Source organism: Muntiacus reevesi, chromosome 4 (assembly GCF_963930625.1).
Source record: "Muntiacus reevesi chromosome 4, mMunRee1.1, whole genome shotgun sequence".
NCBI lineage: Eukaryota > Metazoa > Chordata > Mammalia > Artiodactyla > Cervidae > Muntiacus > Muntiacus reevesi.
This window is the reverse complement of record NC_089252.1, coordinates 79,319,492-79,337,398: the sequence shown is the minus strand read 5'-3', so window position 1 is coordinate 79,337,398 and position 17,907 is coordinate 79,319,492.

The following is a 17,907-nucleotide window of genomic DNA, read 5'->3' as shown; positions in this document are numbered from 1 at the left end:
TTCACCAAGATTATAATCTGGTAACACTGCTAAAACAATGTCACCAGCTAGGTGGCTGACCCTGGCAATTCTGATCTTTGATCCTGAATGTCTCTTTTCTCAATCAGAAGTGGAAAGAAAAGGAAATTAATCTTATTAGTCTTTTCTCTTTGCCTTTAAGTTTTCATGTGAAATAAATTTTGAATTGGCTCTGGATACATAATTTTTACCATTTTATCCCAGTTAATTTCCATGAATAAGCAAATTAATTCTATCTCATTTCTTCATGTCAACTGCATTGGCATGGTTCACAGGTAATTGTATGGTGTCATCTTTGCCTTCCAACATCACTGAGAATATTGGATTTGTATATGTTAGCATGTTGTTAGCAGGAGGATACATTTTTATTTTTTTTTAACTTAACTCTCACTGATCTAATCTCCCTCATGTTCCCCACTTTCATTTGGAATTTTATTATGTCTACCATGCCATCCAACAAGCATCATTACGAATGAATAGCTAATGAATAATTAATTGGGACCATTTGAAATGAATGTTAGCGTAATTTCACTTCTATTTCATTGAGTCATTCAGGATAAACCCTCTACTTACTCTCAGCTTCTTCCCTAACACTCCATTGAATTTAATCCAACCCACGTTCCCCATTCTCAAAATACCTGCTTACATGCAGCCTTTGTGTATTATCTAATGTTTCCTCACCAATAACCTCTTCTACCCTACCCTCATTTAGTTAATTATTACTTATTCTTCTTATCTTACCTGAGACATCTATTCAGAAAAGTTTTATGAGCACACATTGTACACATGATTGCTATTTATGGAGAACATCTTTATACAGGCACATAAAGGATACAAAGTTGAGTAAAACAATGACTGTGACCATGTGGGATTAAAAATATAGTAGGTAAGACTGACACTAATACAAACAGATGCATGCAGACATGTGCATACATATGTTTACATATATGTAGAGGGTATACAGGAAGAGGTAGAAAAGAATTGTTTTTGGAGAAAGGAAATGGTGATAGGGTAACAGAATTGAAAAGAAAACTTTGGGAGAAAAAATTTCCTTTTAAATTATTTAAATATATACCCAAATACCTAGAGTTCCAGAATCAATAAATTAAACATATATATATATAGAGAGAGAGAGAGTAAGTGCTATGAAGGAAGAGTACATATTGTGACTATAGAAGATACCAGGAAAACCCAATTTATCTTGGAGAATTAATTGAGTCTTCTGTGAAGGAATGACCTTTTTTGAAAAGGAAAGAATGTTTCAGACATTCTTGACCTAAAGAATGACCCATATCAGAAAAAATGCTGACCTTGCAAGAAAAGAAAGCAGTTTGAGAAGAAAGGAAAAGTTGGTGAAAGGTGAGCCTGGAATGACTGAGGGGAGCTATGTCATATAGGAGCGTATCGATCATGTTATGGATTTCACCTTTTATTTAAGAGCAAATGGGATAGCATATAAATACTTTGATCAGAGAAAGAGCTAGATCTGTTTTCCAGTTCTGGAAGAGTTTCCTGGATGCTCAGTAGAGAATGTATTGGAGAGGAAGCGGAGTTTAAGTAAGGAAGACTTTTAAGACAAAACAATATTGTGTTAGTAAACAAGAGATGTGCCAGTGATAGGAGGTAGCATAGGTAAAAAATTCAATAAATATTTTGGAGGTATCCTAACTAGGATAAATAATGCGTCTTATATCGATGATGAGTAAGAGTTATAGCTAAGTATGATTCCAAAGATTCTTCACCCAGCATTTGGGAGGACAATAAATGTATTTACTCAAATGAAGATTCTTGTGAAAAAACTACATAATGTATCCACCTATACAACATTTTGGAGAAGGAAAAACTATAAAGACAGATAAAGATCAATGGTTAAACCAGAGTTTTAGGAAGGAGAGATAAATAGGTGAAACACAGGGTTTTTTTGTTTTTGTTTTTTAGCATAGTGAAACTATTCCATAAGATACTGTAATGGATACATGACATCGCACAGTGTACATAGGCCTATACAACAGTAAGAGAGAACCTTAATATAAACCATGGGCTTCACGTAGTAATATATTAATACTGATTCACCAATTGTAACAAATGTACTTCAGCGATGAAAAGTGATAATAAACAGGGACAGCGTCGTGTGGGGATTATTTGAGAGCTCTCTATGCTATCTATTTTTCTGTGAACCTAAAACTTCTCCAAATATAAGGCCTGTTAATAATAATTAAGGAAACATAATGAAAGAACCCAGAGATTTAGTAGGAAAGACAGGAATGAGAAATATCATAGCCAAAAGAAAATGAGTATTTCAAAAAGAAATTAGTGGTCAAATATATCAAATGCTGCTGAAAGTCTAAATGAGAGGAAGGGTTAAAATTCCACTGGGTTTTACAGTATGACATTTATTTGTAATTGTAACAGAAGTATTTTCAATAGTATAATTGGATGCAAAAATCAGATCTACATGAAATAAAGAGAAAATGGGTACCATCAGAATTTGGGATTTATAACTTTAAAAATAAATTATTAAAATTATACTGTCTATAATAAATAATATGTGGGGGAAATCCTTAAATGGTTTTTTTTTAATTTTTGACCCATTGACAGCTAAAGTTCCACAATATACAAATGGTGTGTGTGCATTTTTAATGTATATTACATAATAAATATTATTCCAGAGACATTTTAAGACAGATTCAGTTTGACTAACTGGCTGGAAAATGTCTCTTATCAAGCTACGTAGGTTTTTAAATCTGATTGGGATATTATTAACAATGCTTATAATGACCAACAGAGAAATCTCCCACATGGCTAATCATAAAACTGTAGATTCACTCATCTTTGTGTATAAAAATGTACATGATATGTTTTCCTCCAATATATATGGGAACATTTATATAAATTTAGCCACATTTAGTATCACTGTGGCAAATGGCAATAAATCTATGGCTATAGAATAAATTTATTGAATAGTATCCACAACTTGATGCTTATAAGAATAACTATTAGGTGAACTGGATAATATTTAGGGTATAAATACACATAAGGAGGGAGTTCTACTTCTGATCAAGATGGAACAACAGCAGAGAGATTTATCCTTTTATCAGAAACCACAAAGAGAAACAAAATACATGAAGCAGTGTTTTAAACATTGATTATTATGCAATGAAGGCCAGTGGTTCCAAAGTGAGGAATTGTGGAGATGAGCTCCACAGTTGCCCTAACTTTCTACCCAGAAAGAGATCATAAAATGCATGGAGACGTCTCCCTAGGTCGAGAAGACAGATTTGGGAGCCGGCAGCGGCCAGAGTGACTACCCTTCTGCAGGCAGAGTGCTGGAGAAGAAAGGGGTCTGCAGATGGAGAACGCTGGGTGCTGTCAGAGGCTCCTGCTCTACTCTCCAGCGGAGCGCGGGTAACACAGGCACCTGAGGGGACTCCCCAAGGGCCAGGAAAAGCACCTCTTGAAGAATTAGAGGGGACGATCCTTAAAGTGCAAATAGGCTGAAAATAGTTCCCGTTTCCTCCAGCCAGATTGGGAGATGTATAAATCATGAGATATTGGTAGGTTATTCCGAAGGATTTGTTTCTGTTGTAGAAAAGAATTAACTCTAGCCAAAAGTGGTTCTTGTATTGCCATGATAAATCTGTTTCCAAGGAAATGTAATACTATACAGGGTAAAGCTTAAAAACATTTACAGGGATACAAAAATAACTAGCACCCCCAAAAATGAAAATTTCATGATTTGGGGGGTCATCCAATAATTCTCATACATGCAAAAATCAAAAAATATAACTCACATTGAGGAGAAAATTTAAAACAGCAAACCTAATCCAGCAAATTAACGTATAATAGAGTTACTGTACCATTTAAATGATTACTGAAACTTTATTGCATCTGTTCAAGAAAGTAAAGAAGATTAAACACATTAAGATATGGAAGATACAAAAAAAAATATACATCAAACTTCTAGAGATGAAAATTACCATGTCTTAGATGAAAAATACCCTTGAAAGACATTAAAAACATAGTAAGTGTTGCAAATAAAAGATTAGTAATCTTGAAGATATAGCAATAGAAATGACCCAAAATGAAACACCAAGAGAAAAAGCTAAAAGTAAATTTGTAATATGTGGGGACAGCTTTAAGCACCCTAATATATTTACAGTTGGAATCTTTGAATATAGAAAAGGAAAAGGAATACAGAAATTTTTTTTGAAGAAATAGAGGTTGAAATTTTTCTAAATTTGAAGAAAACCCCACTCCAGTATTCTTGCCCAGAAAATTTCATGGGAAGAGGAACCTGGTGGGCTACAGTTCATAGGGTCACAAAGAGTCAGACATGACTGAGCAATTGAGCATGCACACACATATATGTATATAAATATATATTTATTTATATGCACGTACACATATATATTAATACAACTGATTCACTTTGCTGTACAGTAGTGATACAACGTTGTAATACAACGTTGTAAATCAACTATACTTCAATAAAACAAATGTTTTTAAAAAACAAAATGATTCTTGACTACAAATGGCTTGCGAAGCTCTAATGTAAACATATAAAATTCACTTTGTGGGGTGGTGGGAATAGGAATATTGAGAGATACACACAGTCATCTCCATGGACACTGAAGTGCAAATACAACTAACAGTCTATGTGAATGTGACTGTTAGAAAGCAACAGTGGCATCATATAAACATGTTACAAGCAGAACAAAGCAACCAGTGGTCTCAAATATGAGCCTCAGATAAAAATTACAAAGTTTAGCAGTTGAATTGCTGGCATTGATTTCTTATTAAGTTGCTTCATGCACAGGCAACTCTTGGTAGTGAGTTCCAGGGTTAAAAGAGCAACAGACACTATTGATATTGCAGAGATCAGTCTATAGATGTGTCTCTATTCTTTATTTTCTTTCTTTTGTATTCACTCACCATTATTGTGTTCAAACACCACTACAGAATTATACTTTTGTTGTACAAGTGTTGCTGGTTTGGCAACATGAATGTGTGTAGGGTCATGTCCTCACATCACTACTCTGAAAACTAGATTATATTTTTATATTTTGCTTCTTATTCTTTTCCCCCAAATTAAGACACATAAGCTCTGAATGGCACAAAAAGAAAAATGAGTGCTCCAAAGTTACTTATCACAGGAATGGGTTACTGAACTTGAACAGGCAGAATGGTGGCTGCCTGGTTCTGTCCGCTTTATTTTTCATTCTCTTCCACAGTTATGTATTTCTTTCACAGTAGGAGAAGAGAAACATCTCCCCTGCTGAGACCTCCATTTCAGGTACCACAATACTCATTTCTGTGTGATTTTGCCAGGTCAGCTGAATGCAGTGGAAAGATGAGGGTCGCAGTGGCTAAGTCAATAATGCCAGGTTATTCCTTGTCAATAATACCAGGTTACTCCTTGCTGGCCAGTGAAACATTTTTATTATTTTGTTAATGAAATAGTTATTCTCCTTCCCCCCAAATCAATTAAATACAACTGGAGTATGGATTGTATGTTTTCCTTTGACAGTAGATTGATTTAGCTGTAATTGTTTTTCTCCCTTAGGAATGGGAACAGATCAGCTATTTTATTCTATTTGTCTGTTTATTTTTTAAATTAGTGTAAGAGACATAATAGTTTTTAAATTTAAAGTGATAGTCTCTTAACTTTTAATCCTCTTGTTTCTTCTTTCATCAGATTATCAGAAGCATTCCAAGGGGTAGTTTCTTTTATAGAATTTACAGTATGAAACACAGTAGCAAATTTGAGGATCTCCCAGCTGTTCATGTCTTTTTGAAGGAGTATGGGATTTGACACATAATATTTCACATTGTTCACCTTTCATTTAACATGAGAGTTTAACATAAGATTTGTTTTCTGCAACAAATAAGGAGTGTGAACAATAAGATACTTGATTTTATCCCATGTTTTCAAAAGCAATATAGGGAATCAGGCAGATGAGGATACAGTGAGTTTTGTTTGTACACATTCTCAAAATACTTCTTCAATACACTTCTTCAAAATACTTTTTAATATTAATACACTGAAATTATCATTCTAAGAGCTACAATGAAAATATAGTTGATGTACTACAAATATTATTTAATATTTGATATTTGGGTGATTGGTCTTTCTCTGAAAGCACGTCTAAGAAAAACGTTGCTGAGAAATTCGCAGCAAGTTTTGAACAAATAGATGTCTGTACAGTAAGGCAAGCTTTGGTCTCAGTGTTCAGATTTCTAAGGAGGATAACCTTTGGTTTTCTAGGTGTTTTGGTTAAGTGGGGTTAGACAAAGCAAATAGTGCAGTAATTATTTTCTTTATCTGGAGAAACACTTTTCTAAGTGACATTATGTCACCTTCAATTTCGTACTCACTGCTTTCTAAAGATAATTGTTTTTCCACTATGGAGTGTAACTGGATATTAGATTTATGTTAAGAGTAAACACTGATTACCTATAAAATATTTGGGAAAGCTGACTCATTTAAAACGTCTTAAAGAGAATAAAAGAGAGTTCTGAAGAGAAACAGAATTCTTAGACGTATCAATCTAAATAGGTGCCTAGTAATAATATGGGTTCATTTATTCTTTCAGCCCTTAGAAGCCCATTCACTGTTTCATACCTATACAGTAGTGGTGAAAGTATTTGTCTAAGCACTGATCCCACTACATGAGAAAATAGGAACATAAATTTAAATTGCACGTTTGCTAGTACAATGTTACCTCTTCCAACAATGTTCTCAGTGGACATAGATTTTGTTTGAGGATCTGGGTTGATGAGATTTGGGGAATAATTACTGAGAGTCTGTGGTGAGTCATGTGGAGGTTGGAACTTGCAAGAGAAGTTAAAATTTCCTTAGAATTAACTCTTCATTTTTAAATATTTAAACATAAGTTATTGAAGAACTGTTTTCTTACTAAAGATCAGTCTTTCTTTAATTTTTTCAAAAGGAGGTGGTCAGTGGTGGAGTTATTCCATAGTGGCAGATTTTGCAGCTCAGAAAATTTTTTCTCTCACAAAAATAAGTTGTATATCCTGACTGGTCTTTCAGCTATATGAGAAGTTTAGAAATAATGTGAATTTAAAATAAAAAGTGTTTGATTACCCCATTCAGGTCCCCGGTTATAAGTGTCTCACTCCCTGTAAGCCACTTCTTTCCTGTGCATAGAATGTAAGTGTTTCACTCTGTATAAGCCACTTCTCTCCTGTGTACAGAATGAATGATTCATTATAGATTATCAAGAGCTGACAGTTTCCCAATTAGGATTTTATCCCTTTTATTTCATGTTAACCTCTGACCATGAAAATATTCCTTGTATTTCAGCAATGTGAAATATTTCTTCCCATTTATTAGCGCTTTAAAATGAAAAGTCCCTTTCGTTATTTTGTTAAAAATACACACGTATTTCTTTCTGGGTTGGTCAGCAGTACTAGAGACCATCCTCCATTGATGGAATTAATAATTAGTACTGGGTAAAATAAAACTGGATTATATCAGTGAGAAATATCATGAGGGTTTTTAAAAAGTAATGTTAAGCATTATTTATCAACTTTGGCACTGTTGCATTTTGACCAAGGTAATTGGTTGTTTTCGGAGTCTGTCTTGTGCAGTGTAGGATGTTTAACAACATAGTTTCTGTCCTTTGCATGTTAGTAGTAGGGTCTACTATAGTTTTGACAACAAATAATTTTTCCATGTGTTGGCAAGTGTCCTCACAAGAGACACAATTGCCCCTTTAGCCCATTAAGAATCATTGGGTAAAAATCAATAGGAATAGTAAAAATCGCTCCCTTAAGAGTCTCAGTCTCTAAACAAAGGAAGAAGACCACTTCTTGATAGGTAAGTGTAATGCATTTGTTTCTAACACATTTTCCCAACCCCTGTTCTCCTAGGCATTTCCCTATTTTTTTCTGTCAGTTGTTTAGCACACACAGAACTATGTTTTGTAAACCAGTGCTATGGAATGGAACTGGCTTTAAATTGATGGGTTGGGATAGTAAATTTTCTAGTACTTCGCTAAATTTGGGATTTAGTGGTTGTATAATGATTTGCATAGCCCATTTAATACTACATGCCTTCTATGTTGACAGAGAATCTGGTGTACTAAATATATAGAAACATCCATGTGCCCGTGATGATCCAAAGATGGTCGATACGGCATAAAAGAGATTCTGCTAGTATCACCCCTGTGTGCTGTTTTCCTTCATCAACTGCAGGAATGGAAGTAGCAGGTTCAGAATAAAGAGCCTGGGATGTAAAATCTAGAAGCGTTATTAGAGACAGCAGTGAATTGTAACTGCTTTTGCCTCCTGAGCTTTCCTTCTTACAACACTGAACACCCCTCTTCTGCTAATATATCATTTCTTCATCACTCTCAGTCAGCATGTTGAGGGCAGATCCTTACATTGTCCATCCCCAAGGGTGTACAGCATTGAACCCATTAGACTCTATCATCTCATTGGCTACTGAGATTGGTGCAGATGCAAGCTTATGCCTCAAGAAATGTTTAATGAGAAATAACTTCATGTCTTTTGTGGGATCATTTGGAAACAGAAGCTATCTTTCTAGTGGGATTAAAAAGACAGAAGGATGACATTTGGAGGGACTAGAAATCAAGGCAGAGAGATGGGGCATATTCTTCATGAAATTATTCAAGGTTCTGGAGCCAACTGATTTTGAAAATAGATGGACTTTTGGAGTTACTATTCAAAAAGTAATTAATTCCCTTTTGTAAGTAAATCGATGCAAGTTTGATTTATTATGTTGTTTTCAATTCAGAGTCTTAACTGATAAAAATGTATATGTTCTCATCCCAGTCATCACCATTTACAGATGAAGTGACTGAGCCCTAATAATTTTCTCAAGGTCATACTTCTGTAATCACAATCTTCTGTAACTTAAGTGGATCTGTGCTTTAGCTTGGTTTGCTTCTTCACTGCTCACCTGCAAAGTGACTCAGCTTATTCTGTTGTTTACATGATACCCAATGTGCATGCTCAGTGTGCGCTCAGTCACTCAGTCGACTGAGCAACTCTTTGCAACCCCAGGGACTGTACCCCGCCAGGCTCCTCTCTCTGTCCATGGGATTTCCCAGGCAAGAATACTGAAGTGGGTGGCCATTTCCTTCTCCAAGGAATTTTCCGGGCCAATGAATTGAACCTGCATCTCCTATGTCTCTTGCATTGGCAGATGGATTCTTTACCACTGAGCCACCTACCCAACAAATAGTGTTAATTATTTTCTGTTTAATAATTACTTAAATTAATGTAAAACCCTCTTGAAACTGTTGCCTGCATTACTTGCCTATTGCTTCATTCAAAATAAATTTTTATGTTTGCCCATAAATATGCAAAATAGAGGCATATCCAAAGTCTACATTATTTATTCCGGATCTTATTGACACATAATCTTAAATTCCATGAAGATTATACTATTTATTGGGCTATTTAAATGGCTATTGTAATTCTAAGAGCTTTGTCGAGAACTATAGTCACATTGTTTTTCTTAAGTGATTCACAGGAAAATCTGTTATTTTTAACTTTTAACTTAATTGTATTTTCCATGCTGTTTTTTCATAGAGCATACAAGACACGTTCATCATTTTTCTTATGACAAATGCAAAGTACAATTAGAATACAATAGCCTCAATATGTTTATACAGATGTTAAAATAAATTCAACATTCATCCCATATGTCTGTATTCTAGCATTCTCTTCTGTCCTCAAATTGAAGAATTTTAAATTAATTTCCACCAGTATCTTTGATTTTCTTGTATGCTGATATGTAAGGCAATGATATATCTTGTCATTGGAGTTGGTTATAAAGTTAAACTTTTGGCTGCTATGAGTTACTAACCATGACAGAAATGTGAAACACAGTTCCATATATAGAGAGAGGACTTATCCTCTATCTGATATATCTGATACATGTATATACATGTGTATATATAAATATGTGATAAAGTACTTATATTCAATGCATGTAAATAACACTTAAAACTCAACAATAAGAAAACAAACAACCCAATTTAAAAATGGGCAGAAGATCTGTAAAGATACCTCACTAAACAAGATATTCAGATGTTATATGAAAACAAGTTCACTCCATATGAGCTTATTCTAATCAACTCAAAACTCTCTTATTAGAAAATTGCAAATTAAAATGGCAACAAACTACTGCTATCACTATCCACCTGTTAGAGTGACTAAACAAAGCAAAAACAAAATAATTAACCTGACTTTACCAAATGATGGCAGGAATGCAGAATAGCTAGAACTTGTATTCATTGTCGGTCGAAGGCTAAAATATACAGCCTCTTTGAAAGACAGCTGGATAATTTCTTATAAAGATAAACAGTTTTCTCATAAAATCCAGTAATCATATTCTAGTACTGATCAAACCGAGATAAAATTTTATACCCATACAAAAAACTGAACATAAATGTTTATAGCAATTTTATTTATAATTGCCAAGAACTGGGAGTAACCAATTTGTATAAAGAAATTGTGGTATATCTGTAAAATATATATCTAGATAAAAAGGAAATAAGACATCAAGTGACAAAAACACATTAAGGAAGCTTAAATGCATATTTTTAGGCAAAAGAATCCAGTCTGTAAAGGCTATAAACTAAGTGATTGCAACAAATATAACACCTGGAAAAAGTAAAATTATGGAGACAGTGCAAGGATCATTGGTTGCCGGGAGTCTGGGGAGAGATGAAGAATGTGGGAAACACTGGGAATTTTTAAGGCAGTGAAATGATTCAGTACAATTCTGTAATGGTACCTACATGACATTATGAATTTGTCAAAATCCCTAAAACTGTACAACACAAAGAACAAACCTTAGCATAAACTGTAACCTTTAGTTAATAATAATGTATCCAAGTAGCTTCCTTATTGTAACAAATTTATCATGCTGCTATAGGTCTGACATAGCAGAAGAAACTACATGAGTGTGTGAAGTGGATATTTGGGAACTCTGTAATATATGCTCCATTTTTCTGTAAATCTAAAACCGTTCTAAAAAATAAAGTCTAGTAATTTTAAAAAATGTCACAAATATCTCTTAATATATGTGTAGCATTTTGAACAGTTCCATAACACTCAATAAAAGTTAACTTCTATTACTATGAATATCATTACCATTGAGATTAGTAGTAGTAATAGATATGTTAACAAAGCTGTCGTCTCTGAAAAATGCTTTTTTCCTTTGCTGCATTTGTAAATTCAGAAGCTGACAAATAGACATAAGAAAATAACATATATTTTGACTTGACAAATAACATAAGAAAATGTGATTCTTTACCCTGAAGAAAAATGTTTTCCTGTATAATTAAATAAAATGGGAAAATTGCTTTCATGTTCTGATACATAAAGTGACAATTTCTATGAAATTTTATTGTAGCAAATTACTTTGTAATACAACTACCAAGAATTATTTATTAAAAATCATATTGCTTTATGTTTTACATTTTCTCATATACTTAAAAAATCAACAATGAAATCATCAGCTATGAAGAGCCTTTCTAAGAAATAATTTTTATTAAAATATATTTTACCACATGAACTTGGAAAAAATCTAGAATATAGAAGACTTTTTTCATTCACTTCTAATAAAACACTAAAGAAGCAACTGTCAGTTTTTTATAAATCATTTTTTTCTTTTGTACTTCTGGATCAAAATATGAATATAATTTTTTTATATTCAGCAATGCTTTGGGAGATATAAAGGATGTATACTTTATTAAGCGGCAATAGAAATTTAATCTGATTTAGATGCTTTGTTTCTAAACTTTTTTTCCTTTTTCTGCTTTGATGTTGGGCAAACTATTCATTTTCAGTGGAAGAATCCATCATATAAACAGTATTCTGTTGTACACCAAGGGGTTTTTTGCAGCATATGTGGAACAGTTAATTTGAGTGGTTTTCTTAACTATTTTAAGGAGAATGCAGCAGTCTGATTAGTTATTTGATGATAGGTAGTCAGAATACTTCACTGGGTGATTGGACATTTCATTAGTGTTCATATGACATAAACACTCTTATTTAACAAGGAAAATTATTAACCTTAAAAATACTTATTTATTGCAGTGACAAAGAATAACTTACATTTTAGCTTTTCATAAATTTTTATACTGGACAGACTCAAAATACTTTTTGTCAATATACCCTAGAGGTCCTCCTTAAATGATATCTGTGATATGTAAAAACTGTTACAAAGATGGCTTTTATTTTATAAGCTAAAATAATTTGACTGTGTCTGTAGGGAGAGAGGAGCATATTTGACATGCAACTTTTGGATATTATTGGCTTAATTTGTACTTCTACATCATTCTTCTGATATTATGCAACTCTTTATTCCAAACCACTTAACCTAAAAATCATAAAGGGATTATCAAAAATCACAAGAAGTCACCCAGATATAATAGAAATTAAAAAAAAAAATAGTAAAGTCTTATGTAACTCAACAATGTCAAAGCTTAGAGTATTAAACAAACATTTCTAAGCATAATTGGCATATAGATTTATTCCTCTTCTAAGTTGGAAGGTTAAAGAATTTTTTCTGAAGTCTCCAGATTTATTCTCGTGGTAAAGTGATCTACATGGCCTCCTATCTGACTAGCTATCTGGTCCTCCATAGAGTCTTGGAGAATTTAGTGTCGAAAATAACAGTGACAAGTTGGTAAATTGCATACTCAATCATATAAATATAATTTCTGCATAATGAAGGTTTTTCTTATTTTTTATATGAAAACTGGTTTAATGAACTGTCTTGAAGAATCAAAAGTTATAAAAACACTTACCTGAAACAAAGCAGAATAGGTTTCCTGTATGAAGACATGTGCTTTCCAAGTTTCTCCAGTTCTATCAGATCTCTTTTACATTCTGGTCTTCCCGGTGTGATACCTTTTGTTTAAATAAATCCTCCTAACTTTATTTCCTTATGACTTAGCTGAGAAGTAATTTATTATGTATAGTTTTAATGTGTATGGTGTGATGATTTGATAGACATATCAAATGGGAAATGATTCCACAATGAGAATAGTTAATACATCCACCACTTCACAGTTAATACCATTTGTGTGTGTGTGTGTGTGTGTGTGTGTGTGTGTAAAGAAATTTTGGCATCTATTTTCTTACTAACTTTTAGATATACAATGTTGTTAAGTATTGTCCTCACAACGTACTTAGATTCCTAAAATTTACTCATTTTTTAAATGGAAGTTCCTACCCTTTGACCACCTTCGTCCATTTACCCTTACCCCACCTGAGGCAACTACCATTCTCCTGTTATGTGACTTCATGTTTTTGGATTTCACATATAACTGAGATCACATTTGCCTCCTATCTAAATTATTTCATTTAGCATAATTTCCCCATAGTTCATCATATTGTTGCTAATAGCAGTTCAGTTCAGTCACTTAGTCATGTCTGACTCTTTGCAACCCCATGGACTGCAGCACACCAGGCTTCCCTGTCCATCACCAACTCCCGGAGCTTACTCAAAGTCATGTCCGCAGAGTTGGTGATGCCATCCAACCATCTCATCCTCTGTCGTCCCCTTCTCCCACCTTCAATCTTTCCCAACATCAGGGTCTTTTTAAATGAGTCAGTTCTTTGCATCCAGTGGCCAAAGTATTGGAGTTTCAGCTTCAGCATCAGCTGTTCCAGTGAATATTCAGGACTGATTTACAACTGTCACATCCATACATGACCACTGGAAAAAACCATAGCCTTGACAAGACGGACCTTTGTTGGCAAAGTCATGTCTCTGCTTTGTAATATGCTGTCTAGGTTGGTCATAGCTTTGTTTTTTGTTGTTTTTTTTTTTTTCCTATTGGGAGAATTTTCTTTTCTTCTCATGGTTGAACAGCATTCCAGTGTGTGTATATGTGTGCATTTGTCACATCCTTTTTATCCATTTATTCGTTCACAAACACTTAGATTGTTTCCTTGTCTTGAGTTTTGTGAATAATGCTGCAGTGAACATGAGGGTGCAGCTCTATCTTTCAGTTATTTCATCACTTTTATATCTGTCATCCAGAAATGGTACTGCTGGATCATCTCCTAGTTCTAATTTTAGTTTTGAAGAACGTGTTTTATATTCAGTAGTGGCTTCACCAGTTTGCATTTCCATCAGCAGTGAACAAGGAGTTCCCTTTCTCCACATTCTCACCAGTATTTTTTTCTCTCTTATCTTCCCACTAATAGTCATTGTAACAGGTGTAAGATGATATCTCACTGTGGTTTTAATTTGCATTTCTCTGATGTTTAGTGTTGTTGAGCATCTTTTCATTGGCCTATTCATCTTTTCATTGTACCTATTGGCCATTTGTATATCTTCTTTGAAAGATTGCCTATTCGGGTTCTTTTGTGTATGTATTTTTATTGAGATGTATATTTCATATATATTTTGAATATATATATATATGAATATATTTCATATATATACCAATCCTTAATTGCAATATATAATTTGCAGATATTTTCTCCTGTTTTGGAGGTTGCCTTTTTATTTTATTGGTTCTTTTGTGTGTATATGCTTTTTAGTTTCACATAGTCTCCTTTGTTTATTTTTGCTTTTCTTGCTTGTACTTTTGGCATCATATCCAAAAAAAAAAAAAAACAATCATTGTGAAACCAATGTCAAAGAGCTTTTCTCCTGTCTTTTTCAAAGAGTCTGATGGTTTTGAGCCTTGCATTTGTCTTTAATCTACTTTGAGTTAATTTTTTTCAAACAGTGTAAGATAGACATTCATTTTCACAGTTTTGTGTAAGGATATCCAATTTACCCAACAGTATTTATTGAAAGCACTATCACTCCCCACTAAATGTTCTTGGCTTTCTTGTCAAATATTAGTTCACCATATCAGCACAAGCCTATCTTTGGGTTCTCACTTCTGTTCCCTTCTTTTGAATCTGTTTTTATGTCATTTCCAACAAAACAATGCTGTTCTAATTACTGAGGCTTTGTTGTATAGTTTGAAATTAGGAAATGTGGTATCGCCACCATTGTTTATCTCAAGCTTGCTTTGGCTATTCCAGGTTTATGTGATTTTATATGAATTTTAGGATTATTTTTTCTATTTATGTGAAATAATGTCATTGGCATTATGATAGGGATTCCCTTGAACCTATAGATCACTTTGGGTAGTACATACATTTTAATAATATTAATTCTTCCAACCCATGAACATGGATATCTTTCCATTTATTTATGTATTTGTCAGTTTGTTTCCTCAATGTCTTACAGTGTTTGGTGTACAGGTTTTTTACCTTCTTTGTTAAATTTATGTTAAGTATTTTATTGTTTTGGACATATTATGAAAGGGATTGTTTTATTTCTTGTTCAGATAGATTGTTAGTGTATGAAAATGCAACTGGTTTATCTATATTGGTTTTATAGCCTGCTTATTTACTTAATTCATTGATGAGTTCTAACTTTCTTTAGTGGTGTCTTTAAGTTTCTGTGTATAAGATCGTATCATCTGCAGACAGTGACAATTTTACTCGTCTTTCCTGACTTTGATGCTTTTTTTTAATGTGGCTGCATATTGGCTAACACATCCAGTATCATGCTGAGTAAGAGTAGTGAAGATGGGAACTCTTCTTTGTGATCTTAGAGGAAAGCTTTCAACAACTGGTAAAAGCCAGTGGGTATGATGTTAGCTGGGGTTTGCTTGAAAGTGGAAATGAAAGTCACTCAGTCGTGTTCGACTCTTTGCGACCTCATGGACTATATAGTCCATGGAACTCTCCAGGTCGGAATGCTGGAGTGGATAGCCATTCCCTTCTCCAGGGGATCTTCCCAACCCAGGGATCAGACCCAGGTCTCCCACATTGCAGGCAGATTCTTTACCAGCTGAGCCACAAGGGAAGCTCAAGGATACTGGAGTGGGTAGCCTATCCCTTCTCCAGCGAATCTTCCTGACCCAGGAATCAAACAGGGGTCTCCTGCATTGTAGGCGGATTCTTTACCAACTGAGCTGTCTTTATTATGTTATGTTTCTTATATACTCAATACATTGAGAGTTTTTAATCATGAAGGGATGTTGGATTTTGTCAAATACCTTTTCTGTACTTATTTAGATTATCACATGATTTTGTTATTGTTACTACTTTTAGGTAATTACATAAAATCTATGAGCTTAGGGTAATGCATAAGAGAATTTCAGAAGAAAGTCTTAGTTTGTGGTGGTATTCTGAACAAGTGTTGATTTTTACTTTGATAAAAATGCTATCTGTATTATAGCTTTATAAAATCTTTGGGCAAACATGTCAGGAAAAGACTACTTTATAGGTACTTAGAGCACAATAAATTTCAAAAGTCTGAAAAAATTATAAGCAGTACTATAAAACAATGAATACCCAATAAAAATTTAAAGGGAGAAATACATATTTTTGTTCTATAACAAATGCAAGTATCATATGAAAATTGTCAAGTTTTGATTATTGAAAACTATAAGTGAAAAGTGGCTTTGAAGATGGATGTAGAATATTATGAAATCTCATCATCCCTGAGGCCGCATCATTAAAGTTTCAAGAAACCACTGGGATAATGTGGTACATAGAAAGGTCCTCTTGCTCTGTTGCTTGAGGGGAAAAAATATCTTTTTGAAAAGGTAGTGGAAAAATATAAGCAATGAATACAATTATTTGATTATGAAAAATAGAACCCAAGTGATTTAACAATAGGGCCATTATGCTAACCCCATTTTCCATAGATCAGAAATTGGTTAGAGCAGCAGCCAGGGATGCCTATGGTAGTCATTATTCAAAATTTTGGACTCTAATGTACCGGTCTAGTTTTTTAATATCAAGTTGTTTCATGGATATCTTTTGATTATAATCATTCATTTTAAAAGAGAGTTTAAAACATTATTATAAAAATTAGACACATAAGCAGAATATATGACTTATTTTTCTTTTAGAACTTACTTGGTAGGTGAGAAGATTCACAATCTACTTGCTCTAATTCGACAAGCCACTAGGAGTCTGTGATTGGGGGGTTGGCAGTCCCTGGTGTAGAGTACAGGCTCGAGTAACTTGGCAGAAAGAAAACTGCTTGTGAGCCAGGATCATTCTCGGCACTGAGCAAATGACTTAGATCAAGATTATAGGTGTTTTGGTTTCTAACATTTAAATATATGTTTCATTAATTTTCTGGGGTACTACACCAGTCCTGCAGAGTAGAACATTTTTTTAAAAAAGAACCAATCTATTGCTTTGGCATCAGAGTGAATCATAATCTAAAAGGAAGTATTATTCTATAAATTAGAATATCGACTATACAGGGTAAAATTCTTTTTCTCTTTCTCTCCTGCTTTCATTCTCTGATTCTCTCTGGGATTCTGGGATTAAATATACATTTTTATCAGCCTTTTGTAGTATGTAGGGAGAAGATAAATATTTGATTTGCAAATTCACTTAACCTATGTAGCTATTACTCGAGTGAACAGGCCCTTCAACACAAAAATATATCTATGCAGAATGTTTTATTTTTCACCAATTTTGATTCTTCCTTATAGTAAAGTTTTTACAAATCACATCATCTTTTAGGTGGTTTTAGATATTAAAATTTAGCCTTCTTTAGGCTTCAATAATGTCCCCAAATGTAAGTTGAAATATCTTTGAGAAAATAGGTATTTATTTCAGAGGAATTGTTCTGAAACCCTGAACATGTAAGTGGATATGTGTGTGTGTGTATATATATAGATAGATAGATAGATACCCATATGTATATATCTATATATATATACACATATGCCTGGCCATGATTTAATAGTCAACGGATTTGTAATAGAAATGAAAACAAATTCTAGAGGGAGATAGGAAGAGATAGACCAAAGAAAGATAGTTATTCTCTTTCCAGAGAGTAAAGCC